Raw genomic sequence first — 12,256 nt, 5'->3', positions numbered from 1 at the left:
CGGCCAGCGCTTCCTTAAAGAGACAGAGCTTTCTGCTGTAGCTCTGCCTCTACTGATGTTAATCGCCACCTCTCCCCGCTGCTCTCACTCTTCCTTCACAGAGAGGGGCGGGGAGAGGCGGAGATCCGCACGGCGATTGTCGTCAGTAGATGTAGAGCTACAGCTCAAAGCTCTGCCTCCCTGGGCAGCAAAATCCACGACCAAGAAAGTCGTGGGAATTTGCCCGGGATTTGGGGGGTATAAAGCCCTCATTTTGGCTCGGGGATGCGGTGGTTTAACTCTACTGAGACTACTGAAGCGAACTACGAAGTAAAAATAGCAATTTTTGTTTGCTTCAGAGTCTCTTTAAGTAATACCAGTTGCCTGGCTATCCTGTTGATCCTCTGCCTCTAATACTTTTAGCCATAGACCCTGAACAAGCATATGCAGATCTGGTGTTTCTGACATTATTGTCAGATCTGGCAAGATTAGCTGCATGCTTGTTTCTGGTGTGAATAAGACAATACTGAAGCCAAATAGACCAGCAGGGATGCCAGGCAACTGGTAATGTTTAAATGGAAATAAATATGGCAGCCTCCATTCTCATTTCAGTTGTCCTTTAAACCACCAGCTTCACCCAGGAGCAGGCTGACCTTGCGGTGGTGGTCCCGACCTCTGTCCATAACAAGTATGTAATTGGTTAAAAGCTGGGTACAAGGCGTCCTGTGAGTGAAATAGTTTTGTTTCCATAAGAGTGATCCCCAGTTGTTCTAATACGTAACAACTGCAGTACAGCCAGTATTTCCAGCTTATTAGAAGTGAGCCAGCAGAGATGCCAGCCAGCCAGCGGCCGCATAGAAGTAACAGGTGCCTGATCCCAGCCCATCTCTAACTGGCAGCATTACAGTTGTCAGCGAGTTTTCTGCCAGAAAAACACCATCAGGCATCATCTACCAGCCTCAGGTCAACAAAGGATGCAGAATGTACCAAGAATTTTAAAAAGCAATGAAAAACATCCTGCCTATCCCCAGGAGAATGGCATCCTCATCAAATTAACTACTGCTGTTATCAGCTGCTCTTCTGCCACTGAAAAGTGCTACCAAAGCTAGCAATTAAGGCTCATTAATCAATGTGAATTAAAAATGTACCTGTCACTTTTACAGCACTGTTATTCTGTGGGCCAGAGCAATAAATCGGCTAACGCCGCCCACCCATTTCCTAGGATCCAGAAATCATTGCCTCGCATATTCATGAACGTTTTATAGGCTTCTCCCTCCCTGAGGTGACTGAGTGTTAGCACAGGTGAGACAGCAACTAGTAAAGCAAACATAAATACCAAATACAGGCACTGCTACAGCTCAATACAGGTAGTCCCCGACTTACGAACAACCCACCGATACGAACAGCATGGATTCTGTGTTTCCATGGGAACAAGTGAAAAATAAATTTCAAATTGGACTTGTAGTTTCTGAGAAAATTGATTTTAAAAAATATTCAAAGAACACATGGCTTTTAAACTTGTACATGCAGGTATGGGGGCAGAGGTGACACGGAGGGGGACACTGGAGGCACAGAAGAGGTACAGGGGACAGAGATGGCACAGTGTTCCGACTTAAGAACAGATTCAGGTTATGAACAAACCTACAGTCCCAATCTTGTTTGTTAACCAGGGACTACATGTACAGTCATCCTCCTGTCGCTGCGCTCAAGTAAGAAAAGCATTTAACTTCTACCACATCCTCCCCAGTGTGTTTAATATAATTATTTGTATTTATATGGTGCCAATGTTTTCTGTTCTAGGCCCCATAGGAAAGGTCTCACCTGGTTGTCGAGGCTGGAGAAACCTATATAGGTTTGCCAGCTGTCACGCTTGGGTCCCTCTTATGCTGGGAACCTGGCTTGCACGAATATCCTCACGGTCCTGGATGGTGATCCGGTCGGGATTCCACGGTGGTTGTTTGGTCGCTGCAGTGGGCGTGTAAAGGTTTTTCTGCGCTCAGCTGGGATGAGCCCGATTCCCCAGCTGTGAGCGTAGTAGGAGTTAAAAACCGCTGGCAAAGCAAGGCTGTGTTATCCGCAATGATATGCAAAGGCTGTATTGAAAACTTTACTGCGACGCGTTTCCCAAGGGAGCACCCCTGCTTCATCAGTCTTATTATTAGTTGCTTTCTTTATAGATATTCCACTTCAGTGGAGATTATCATCAAAGTCTTTACCAGAAACGGATCATTTTGATAACAGGAGGAAGTTTGAACCGGTATTAGCGGAGTAAGCGCTGGAAACTGGACTGTTCATACACAAACCCCTTGGTTGCTTATTAGCTTACAGTAAATAGACTGGAATTGGTGCACCACAAGTGTGATTAGTTAGTGCAAACTGTATTTCAGCAGCAGTAACAAGGCGCCTGTAGGTGGTTGTGTGTATATGTGTGGTTGCAGTCAGCTGACGTTATAACACGGCCGTGTTATTTTAGGGGGGGGGGGGGGGGGATAAGGGGTTATATGTGGTTGCTATTTTTGATAGATATTAACAAAAAAGAGAACTGTGAAGAAGACTTTTTTGGCTTTTGTTTTGGACCATAGATTTGCATGGGCAGTGAGTTGACACGCAGATTTCTGCAATGCAACTGACCACTGTGAACTAGGCCTAAGTGTGAACAGTGCGTCCGTCTGTTTTCAGATAGAGCAGTAAAAACAGTATGCTATGTAGAAATGCTTTAAAAATAGATCTAAAGTAAAATAAATCATCCAACAAGTAGTAGTAAAAATGTTGAAGTTGTGTACCAAAAAAAAAAAAGAAAAACAACCCAAAAAGCAAAACAAAAACCCCCCCAAAAGTTTCACTTTATTTTATTGCTCCGCCTTCCCCATCATCCCACAGCATGTCTGATGTGTCCCTGTTATACCTCCTGGGACCGATTGTCATTTTACAGCTCTAGCTAAATGCTAAGACACGGCAAACTCCACTTTTGGTGGCGTGCACTAAGTAGTATCAATAGAAAATGCTTGTTAGTGTCATTACTATTAAAGCACCAGTCAACACTTGCTTAAAGTGCCACTCAACTCTACTTAATGCCCGTAAAGCACAAGCAACTGCTGGAAAAATGACCACTAGCGCAAGCATTTTTTCAGCACTTCTAGAGTGTGTGCAAGATTGCTGCCAAGGATTGCCCCAACACCTGTTCATGGGGATCCTCTGTATTTCTTTTATTCTTCAATAAAGCAGATGCCAGATAGCCTGTCTACGTGCTGCACAATATTCTGGTAGTTGGGACTGAACTGATGCTCAGTAAGAGCTTTGGAAAATAAAGACTACTTTGAGAAACCACCATGAAGAGATGGAATAGTCCAAAAGTTCAAAAGATGTCAGAAGAATCAGATTTTAAATTGTAACATTTTTTGCAATAGTGGTCCTTTTACAGACATGCAACAATAGGCATGAGATGCTAACATTCTAATCAATCTGGGTAGTCTCTTCTCATACAAATAGGTTACCGAGAATGGTTTTCTAGCAGGCTCCATTGCATCTATACTTATTTTGAAAAAATGCCAATCATAAATGATCATTTCAGGTGGTCTAGGATGAAAGCGTGTGAAGGGACACAGGGACAGGGACATACTTGCAGGGGCATTTTTCCATGCGAATCCCAGGGTTACCTGTGATCTTATGTGTTTGTTCTGCAATTTATGTATGTGGTGGGAGTTACTCATACATGAGCCATTACTGTGCAGGTGCAGCACAGAAACACTGCTGCATGAACAGAAGCGGTTGTGATCTTCAAGGGGGGCCACAGTGGTCTCCAGGAGGACTCAGGAAGCCTCTGAAGGATCCAGATGCTCCCACTACTCCTCTGGCTCCAGTGGGCCTCCAGACTAAAGGTGTGTATACAAGGGCAATAACTGTCACCTTGTATCTATCATTGGGAAAACAGTTCAGGCTTACAAGCACTGCATAGACAAGCTCTTCAGCTATAGCCGAGAAGCGAATACTGTTCAATTGAGGAGGAGGATGGACGATGGGTGAAGTACGACAACAGTTTCCTGTGGTTAGGGCAAGTAAGAATACAATGCATTAATTGATCTGTGTCATATAGAGGCCCAGCATGCCAGATCACTAAATGTTGTTGAGTGCAGCTGTACACCATAGATTTTTAGTCAAGATGCTGCTGAATGTCTGTCTCAGCTGGTGGTCTAGCATGTGTACAAGGCTTAAAGGGAACCAGAGACGAACGAACTGCAAAAATGAAAAAAAAGATTTATACATACCTGGGGCTTCCTCCAGCCCCATTAGCATGGATCGCTCCCACGCCGCCGTCCTCCGCCGCCTCTATGGCCACTACCGGGTCCCATCACTTCCGCCGGATGCGGCCAGTTGTACACATCCACAGTGACTCCCTCCGTCTCGCGGGCACCTGCTTTAAGCAAGCGCCTGCACAGTACGGAGGGAGCGCTCTGCGCTTGCCTCTCCTGGCCGAAGTGATGGGACCCGGTACCGGCGGATAGAGGCAGCGGAGGACGACGGCGTGGGAGCAATCCTTGCTGATGGGGCTGGAGGAAGCCCCAGGTATGTATAAATCTATTATTGCATTCGCCTCTGGTTCTCTTTAAGTGTTCCTTGCCCTCTGTTTAAATGGCCTGCCAGACGACTTTCTACCCCTTCCAGTGCAAACAAAGATAAACAAGTTCTGACAGGCAAAGTCCATTCTTTCTTAACAAAATATTTTTTGGGTCTGTGTGTCAAGAGATCTGTCTCTTAACGTGTACACACGCACTACTGTGAAGAACGACGGGTCCAACAGACCCTCCCGCTGGGCAGGCGTTCTGCTGACAGTAGAGCGTGTGTACAGTCTGTTGGCAGACTGATTAGGCTGTTTCTGAACGATCCACTGAGGATCGTTCAGAAACAGACTTAGCAGTCTGCCAACAGACTGTACACATGCTCTACTGTTGGCAGAACGCCCGCCCAGCGGGAGGGTCTGACGGACCCATCGTTCTTTACAGTAGTGCGTGTGTATGCACCTTTAAAAAAAAAAAGTACTACAAGCATTTGACATTGCAATGTACATAATGTAAACTGGCCTTAGGCCCATTTCACATTGACATAAAAAACCCTGAATTTTAGTGGACCTTACCGCAACGAATCCTACCGGATGCTAAAAGATCATATGTTAATCAATGGATCCGTTCACGTTGCTCTATTCAAATTGATCCATTTGGCACGTTCTGCTAAGGGGTGTCGAGAACAGCAATATGTCTCTTGGCCTAAAAAGTTTGGAGAGTGCTAGTGGGTTGAACTAGCAAAATTAAAATACAATTTTCACTCATTGCTGTTAAAACCTTTCCACGGAAAATAACCCATATACAGTGTGCATTTATCACAGTGGCAGCTGCTAATCAGTGGCTGTTACTGTTGCTGGACACTGCATGCTACACTACAGCTACGGCCGCATGGTATTAACAACTGTTAATTAACCAGAAATGGCTCAGCGGGTCACGTTTTACCTCCAGGCTGGACTATGGACATGCCTGTGCTAAGTGGACCACAAGTTTGGGGAAGCAATGGAACTGAAACTGAGGCTGAAGCAGTACACGGAAGCCAATGAGAACACACATGTACACAAAAGACTGGTTATAAAAATGGCCCTCTCTAGCCACTTCCTGTCGACTCGCTATGGTGCTGAGGCTGGACTGTATGTGATCAGGCAAGACTGCTCTTTTCAATAAGAAACAGCTCATCTCTGTCATGTTGTCTCTTTCACCCCGACCTGTTTGCTTACAGAGTGGGAGGGCAGCAGAGTCTCATCGAGAGAGAGCCAGACCAATGCGAGTGTTGGAAGCTGTAGAGTGACATGGGAAGGGCTGTGCTATGCTTTCTGTTTTCAGCTCGTGCAGTATCTTTCCTACCTTCCGCTTTAAAAATGGAACGGAAACTGATGCAAAACGGAATGGAAGTGGATACCACGGCTGTGGAGTCGGAGTTGGAGCAATTTTGGGTACCTGGAGTCGGACATTTCATAAACTGAGAAGTCAGAGTCGGATGCTTTTTGTGCAAAATCCACAGCCCTGGTAAGTATTAGACTAAGGAGTCGAAGAGTCTGAGCCATTTTGGGTACCTGGAGTCGCAGTTGGGGATTTCATAAACTGAGGAGTCTGAGTTGGAGTTAGAAGATTTTTGTCCCGACTCGACAGCCCTGGTGGATACCAACGGATCAGTTTCAGTTCCATTTTTACAGATCCATTTTTTTTGTTAAGTGCCAATCTGAAGCGGTCCTTACAGCTATGTACAGACACTGGACAATCATTGCTCGAGCGACAGACAACCATGTGGTCATCTAGTGTCTGTACAGCTCTGCTACAATATTGTTTTTTACTCAATCATTATGGATCACTGAACGACAAATTAGCAAATTGTTCTTATCACCATTGGTGCCACTCAGTACTGGTACCCCTTCCTCTACTCATTGTAACGATCGGTGTAACACAGAGAGGATCCGATTATCGGTGATCTGCAGTAACACCGAAAATACAGATATATACCTGATTATAGATGATCTGCAGTATCACCGATAATCAGATATATCTCTAACCTCTGGACACCTGAGTAATATGATTGTTTGGTGCAACAGTAATACTTTGAGGAGAGCACCCGTATAGAGGGTGCAAGGCAGTAGGAGATACTGCCCAAAGAACAGGTTCCTTCCAATGGCCTGAGACTCCCCAAGGGGTGGAGCCAGGCTGAGAGAAGGAAGGACCAGAGTGTGAGCGACACCAATGGTGAAGTGTCACTGACAGGTCGGTGAACTATCCCAAAACAGGGGAGATAGTTCTCGAGGTCGGACAGGCCAGGTCGGCAACAGACAGACAGATCAGATACAGAGACAGGAGACAGATACGGAATCCTAAAACAAGCAGGGTTCAGCAACAGAATATCAGATATAGCGAAGTACCAAATCAAATCAAGAGAGTGGTCAGGAAAGCCGGAAGTCATAACAGATAACAACAATGCCTAGTCTGAGGTGTGAGCTCCATGATCATCAACACCCTGGAACTAGTCTGATATATAACAGAGTGATAATACAGTTCCCTAGTCTTGTGGTGTGAGGTCCTTGATTATCAACACCCTGGAACTAGTCTGAAGTATAACAGAATGATATACGCTCAATGATATACCCTACGCTCATGGATCACGGATTTTCTTACTGGGAGATCCCAAGTTGTCAGACTGGGGGACATCTACTCCAGGGAAATGAGAACCAACACAGGGGCACCCCAGGGCTGCGTCCTGTCTCCACTGCTGTTCTCCCTCTACACAAACAACTGTAGATCCACGGCGGACTCTGTCAAAGTCATAAAATTTGCTGACGACACTACCATTGTGGGTCTCGTCACCAAAGACAATATCCAGGAGTATCAGCAGCAGGTGGAGAGAATATGCCACTGGTGCATAGAGAACAGTCTGGTGCTCAACAAAGCCAAAACTGTCGAGCTAATAATTGACTTTAGGAAATCCGCTCCCACTCCACCTCCCATCTACATCGACGGTGCCGAGGTGGCCAGAGTGGCCTGTGCTCGCCTTCTGGGCACCACCATCTCCAGAGATCTCAGTTGGAAGGCCAACATTACGGCAACCCAGCGGAAGGCCCAGCAGAGGCTGTTCTTCCTCCGCCAACTGCGGAAGTTCGGCATGGCGCAGGAGATTCTAACTTGCTTCTACTCCTCCGCCATTGAATCGATCCTCTGCTCCTCCATCTTGGTCTGGTATGCGGGAGCCACTGCCAGTGACAGACACAAACTACAGAGGATCATCAAGTCGGCGGAGAGGATCATTGGGAGACCTCTGCCTCCACTTGACCTCCTGTATAACACAAGACTGTGTGCCAGGGCGCTTAAGATCGCAAGTGACCCCTCGCACCCAGGCCACGGGTTCTTCTCCCCACTACCATTGGGCAGGAGACTTCGGGCCATCCCCACTAAGACCACCAGACACAAGAACTCCTTCTTCCCTGCAGCTGTCAGTCTCCTGAACTCCCGTAACATTCTCCCACCCTCTATCTGTGCCTTACCACCTGCACAGTAGTGGTCTGTAATAAATACGCTTTTCGAAGCAACCTGCTATCACCCCTAACTGATTGGACTTTGTCCCTGCACCCTGGTTAGAATCCAGCAGTGTCCTGGAATAATGCTTACGTCTGCTGAATGTATATTTGTGTACATACATTTCCTCGTTCTTGAGTGCAATATTCCTGAGTACGATGTTTTTTACTGTCTGTCCCTTTGTATTGCACTGTATTTGTGATGCTCTATTTTGCCTATGTACCTTTCAGAGCTATGTATTGTGCCAAACCCAATTCCGGGCATGACCCAGTCATGCTTGGCGAAATAAAACTATTCTGATTCTGATTCTGATTCTGATGATAATAACACAGATACTGACAAAAAGGTCTGAGTGCTACCACGTAGTGATCGCAACGGCAGACACCAGATAAGTGACCAGCACCCAGTATATATACTATAGTGCTCTCCAGCGCCTCCCCTAAGTGCTGGACCAATCAGAAATGGTTGACTTGTCAGCTGACCGGCTTGGTCAGCTGACACCCTTCTGGCTGTCATAAAAGTTCTGTCTCTCCACACGCGCGCGTCCTTCTGAACCTGTGTGGACTATCAGTCCCAGACATGTGTTGCAATGTATCCGCTGTGCAGGGCGCGGAACCAGCCGCACCGCTATCCGAGCATGCTGCGGTTTCTCCGCGTTCAGCCATACTGGCAGATGTAGGCCCACGCGTGCAAACCGCCGCGTCAGATGTCGGAATCCGCCGCATTGGACGCGGAATCAGCCGCCTTGCTCTGAGCACCCGCGGCGGCTTTTCCGCGTTTTCTCACACTCATAAAATAAAACAGGCTATTTGGCTATAGCCGAGCTTTATGTCAATACAATGATCAAAACCATTATTCTTGAATACTTCAGATGGCCTTTAATGCACAAACATGTTCCATCTTCACAGAGAGGGGAGAAAGTGTCAGGGAAAAAAAACAATATTGATCAGCTATGGTTTTCCACAACGCACTGAAATTGCACAAGTAGGCCCCTGCATGCTCAGCAGAATGAAGCCGCTCATGCACAGCTTTTTTGCTCCATGCATGAGCGCTTTGGTCTACTGGGTATAAGCGGACCTTAAAGAGAATCTGTATTGTTAAAATCGCTCAAAAGTAAACATACCAGTGCGTTAGGGGACATCTCCTATTACCCTCAGTCACAATTTCGCCGCTCCTCGCCGCATTAAAAGTGGTTAAAAACTGTTTTAAAAAGTTTGTTTGTAAACAAACAAAATGGCCACCAAAACAGGAAGTAGGTTGATGTACAGTATGTCCACACATAGAAAATACATCCATACATAAGCAGGCTGTATACAGCATTCCTTTTGAATCTCAAGAGATCATGGGCTTGATTCACAAAGCGGTGCTAACCTACTTAGCACGTCTAAAGTCTTTAGACGTGCTAACCAGGGTGCTAAGTAGGTTAGCATCGGATTTCTCAATCAGATCGCGCGCTAACTTTGCGCGCGCAAAGTTTTACGCGCGCAAAGTTTTACGCGCGCTAAGTCCCATAGGCTTTAAAGGGCACTTCGTGCGGTGCGCCCTGTGCTCTGTGCAGTACGCGCGTAAAGTTTTACGCGCATAAAGTTTTGCGCGCGTAAAGTTTTATGCGCGAAAAGCTTGTTTAGACGTGCTAAGGGGGTTTTCACAGGCGTGCTAACAGTTAGCACCGCTTTGTGAATCAAGCCCCATTTGTGTGTTTCTTTCCCCCATGCACTGAAGTTTCAGGCTGCTCTTTTCTTCCTGCAAACAGCTTTGCCCTTGTTTGTAATTCCTCAGTATGTGAAAGCCCAGCCAGCTCAGAGGACGATTTATCCAGCTGATTAGAGCAGCTTCTCTCTTCTCTCTTATCCAAATAACACACAGGCAGTGTGCATAGAGGGGCCAGAAAGGGTGAGTTCATAGCAGAACCACAACACTGAAGAACTTGGCAGCCTTCCAGACACAGGCCGACAAGTCTGACAGGGGAAAGATACATTGATTTATTACAGAGACTGTCATAGTAGAAAGTGCTGCAGTTAGCCAGAACACATTAGAATAGCTTTTGGAACATGTAGGATGATAAAAAACAGGATGCAATTTGGTTACGGAGTCTCTTTAATTGCGCATTCCCGGTACAGATAAGCACATACAGATGAGAGTGCAGCCACAAGAGGGTCCTGTGCGGCAATGGAGGGCCAAAAGAGGATCTGGAAAGCCTCTGGACTAGCTAGAGGCTTCCCACTACTGATACTAAGTATCCAGTTTACAACCCCTTTCTTATCACAAGTTTGCTCTAAAGCAACCCTATAGACAGTAAAAATAAATAAAGAGTTAAAGAAAATAAATAAATAAAAGATTGCCATCTATAGAGAGGAAAGGCTCTGGATCCCATAGAGCAGAGGTGCCCACACTTTTACGGCTTGTGAGCTACTTAAAAAAATTAGCAAGTCAAAATGATCTACCTATGTACAATTTTAGGAGCACAAGTGTATATACAGAATGGAAAATGTAGTGGGGTCGGGATCTACCATGAAGGCCTTCGCGATCTACCTAATGGGCACCCCTGCCATAGAGCCTTTCCAGTACTTGCAATGTCCCCTCGTTCCACTGCGGTCTCCTGTTCAAATCTCCCATCTTCAGGACTCGCATCCCAGAGGCAGGTGCACCCTTACTGCACATGCATGGGCCAGGACTCACACGTGCAGTACGGATCCGCTCATCTTTAGGTGTACTCAGGGACACAAGTACTTCCAAAAGGCTGCCCGAAGACCTATTTGACCTGCTTGAACATAAACAGGGGACAGTGGTGGACCCAGGAAACAGGGAGAGGACTAGGAAGGCTCCGTGACATCCAGAGCCTTCCCTCTACATAGGGGAATATATACGTGTTTTTTTTGTTTTGTTTTTGTTTCTCACTTCAGGGTTGCTTTGCTGTGGTTACAATGCTCTTAAGGTTTTTTGTTTTTTTTTGAAAGATGTTTGGCATACTGACGCTAGACCAATTCCACTGGTGGTAAATGCCATTTTACATTGACTCGTTTGGAAGGCAAATGACTAGTCAGCACCACAATGCCTGCAGCAGCAATTCTAGAACATCCAGCCAGGGCCAAGCTTGTCCTGTTAACTGGCCCCACTGAAAACAATTGAGTTTACATTCCAAAGTAACACTAACTACCAGGAATCACTTGTCGTGTGAACGAGCGCTAAACTCTAAAGTAACACAGCAGTATCTGCTAGTTGTGACTGCTCGAAGTATACAGAAAGCGAATACATAGGAAGAATATGGGTTTGCACAAGAGACCGGATTACTGTGCCAGAGCTGTGGCATGGGAAGCCTCCTGTCAGCCATGTGACCAGCCTGAAGACACAAGCGCCCCATTCATGTCAGCACAACAATAACCGGGAACAATGCTACCCAGACACTTGCATGCAGCCTACATGTAGAATCTTTTCTTACTAAGAAGGCTGATTGGAATGTTTGCCTCCTCCAACTGTTTCCCAACTGCAGAAGACTACAAAAACTTCATCAGAGTAGCAGAAAGCCCACAATAAGCCAGATGGCCAGAGCAATGCGCTGCTAAAGGGACAGACTTCAAATGCATTTCCAGCACAAAAGGGCATTTGAGCACACAGGCACTAAACCCCTCTGCTGGTGAGCAGACAAGCAGCCGCTCGGCCTGATCTAGGTTAACAGAACAGTCTCTGTATTCGGATTTAACCTTATTCGCTAAAAGGTGCCAACATGCTCATTAGTGCAGTGGTGTAAGAGGGGATGGCGGATTACAGGGTGGGTGGTGAGGATCAGGCCCAGAAACTGTGTCCCTTCTACACAGTAATTATAAGTAAAGGAGGTCCTCAGCCCATATTCCTTTAACTGTTTATTGCAAGGCAAAGAATAATTCCTGACAACTAAAAAGTAGTCTAATGTATTAACCTCCCTAGTGGTATGGACTGAAATGTCAGTTCAAAAAAACATGCTGTGAACAGTATAAACTTGCATACACATCAATACTCTCCTGCACTGTATACTAGACCCTTGCTTGACACATTTTGGCAAGTTACAGGAAAAAAAGAGTTTTAAAAATAAATTGTATCACTGTTTGCACAAAAATTCTGGGGAAATTGAACGCTGGGGATGTTTAATGATCTTCAAAATTAAAAAAAAACGACAATGCATCAGGATGATAAATGATCCAAAGTAA

General features: G+C 45.9%; 1 protein-coding gene across 1 annotated transcript in view; it reads right to left on the bottom strand.

The window, feature by feature from the left end:
* Positions 1 to 12,256, bottom strand: part of BCAR3 (BCAR3 adaptor protein, NSP family member) — a 183,727-nt gene that overhangs the window by 161,698 nt on the left and 9,773 nt on the right. The window lies entirely within an intron of this gene.

This window comes from Hyperolius riggenbachi, chromosome 6, assembly GCF_040937935.1.
Source record: "Hyperolius riggenbachi isolate aHypRig1 chromosome 6, aHypRig1.pri, whole genome shotgun sequence".
NCBI classification, from domain to species: Eukaryota; Metazoa; Chordata; class Amphibia; order Anura; family Hyperoliidae; genus Hyperolius; species Hyperolius riggenbachi.
Note: the sequence above shows the minus strand (reverse complement) of the source record. Positions and strands in the feature narration are given on the sequence as shown.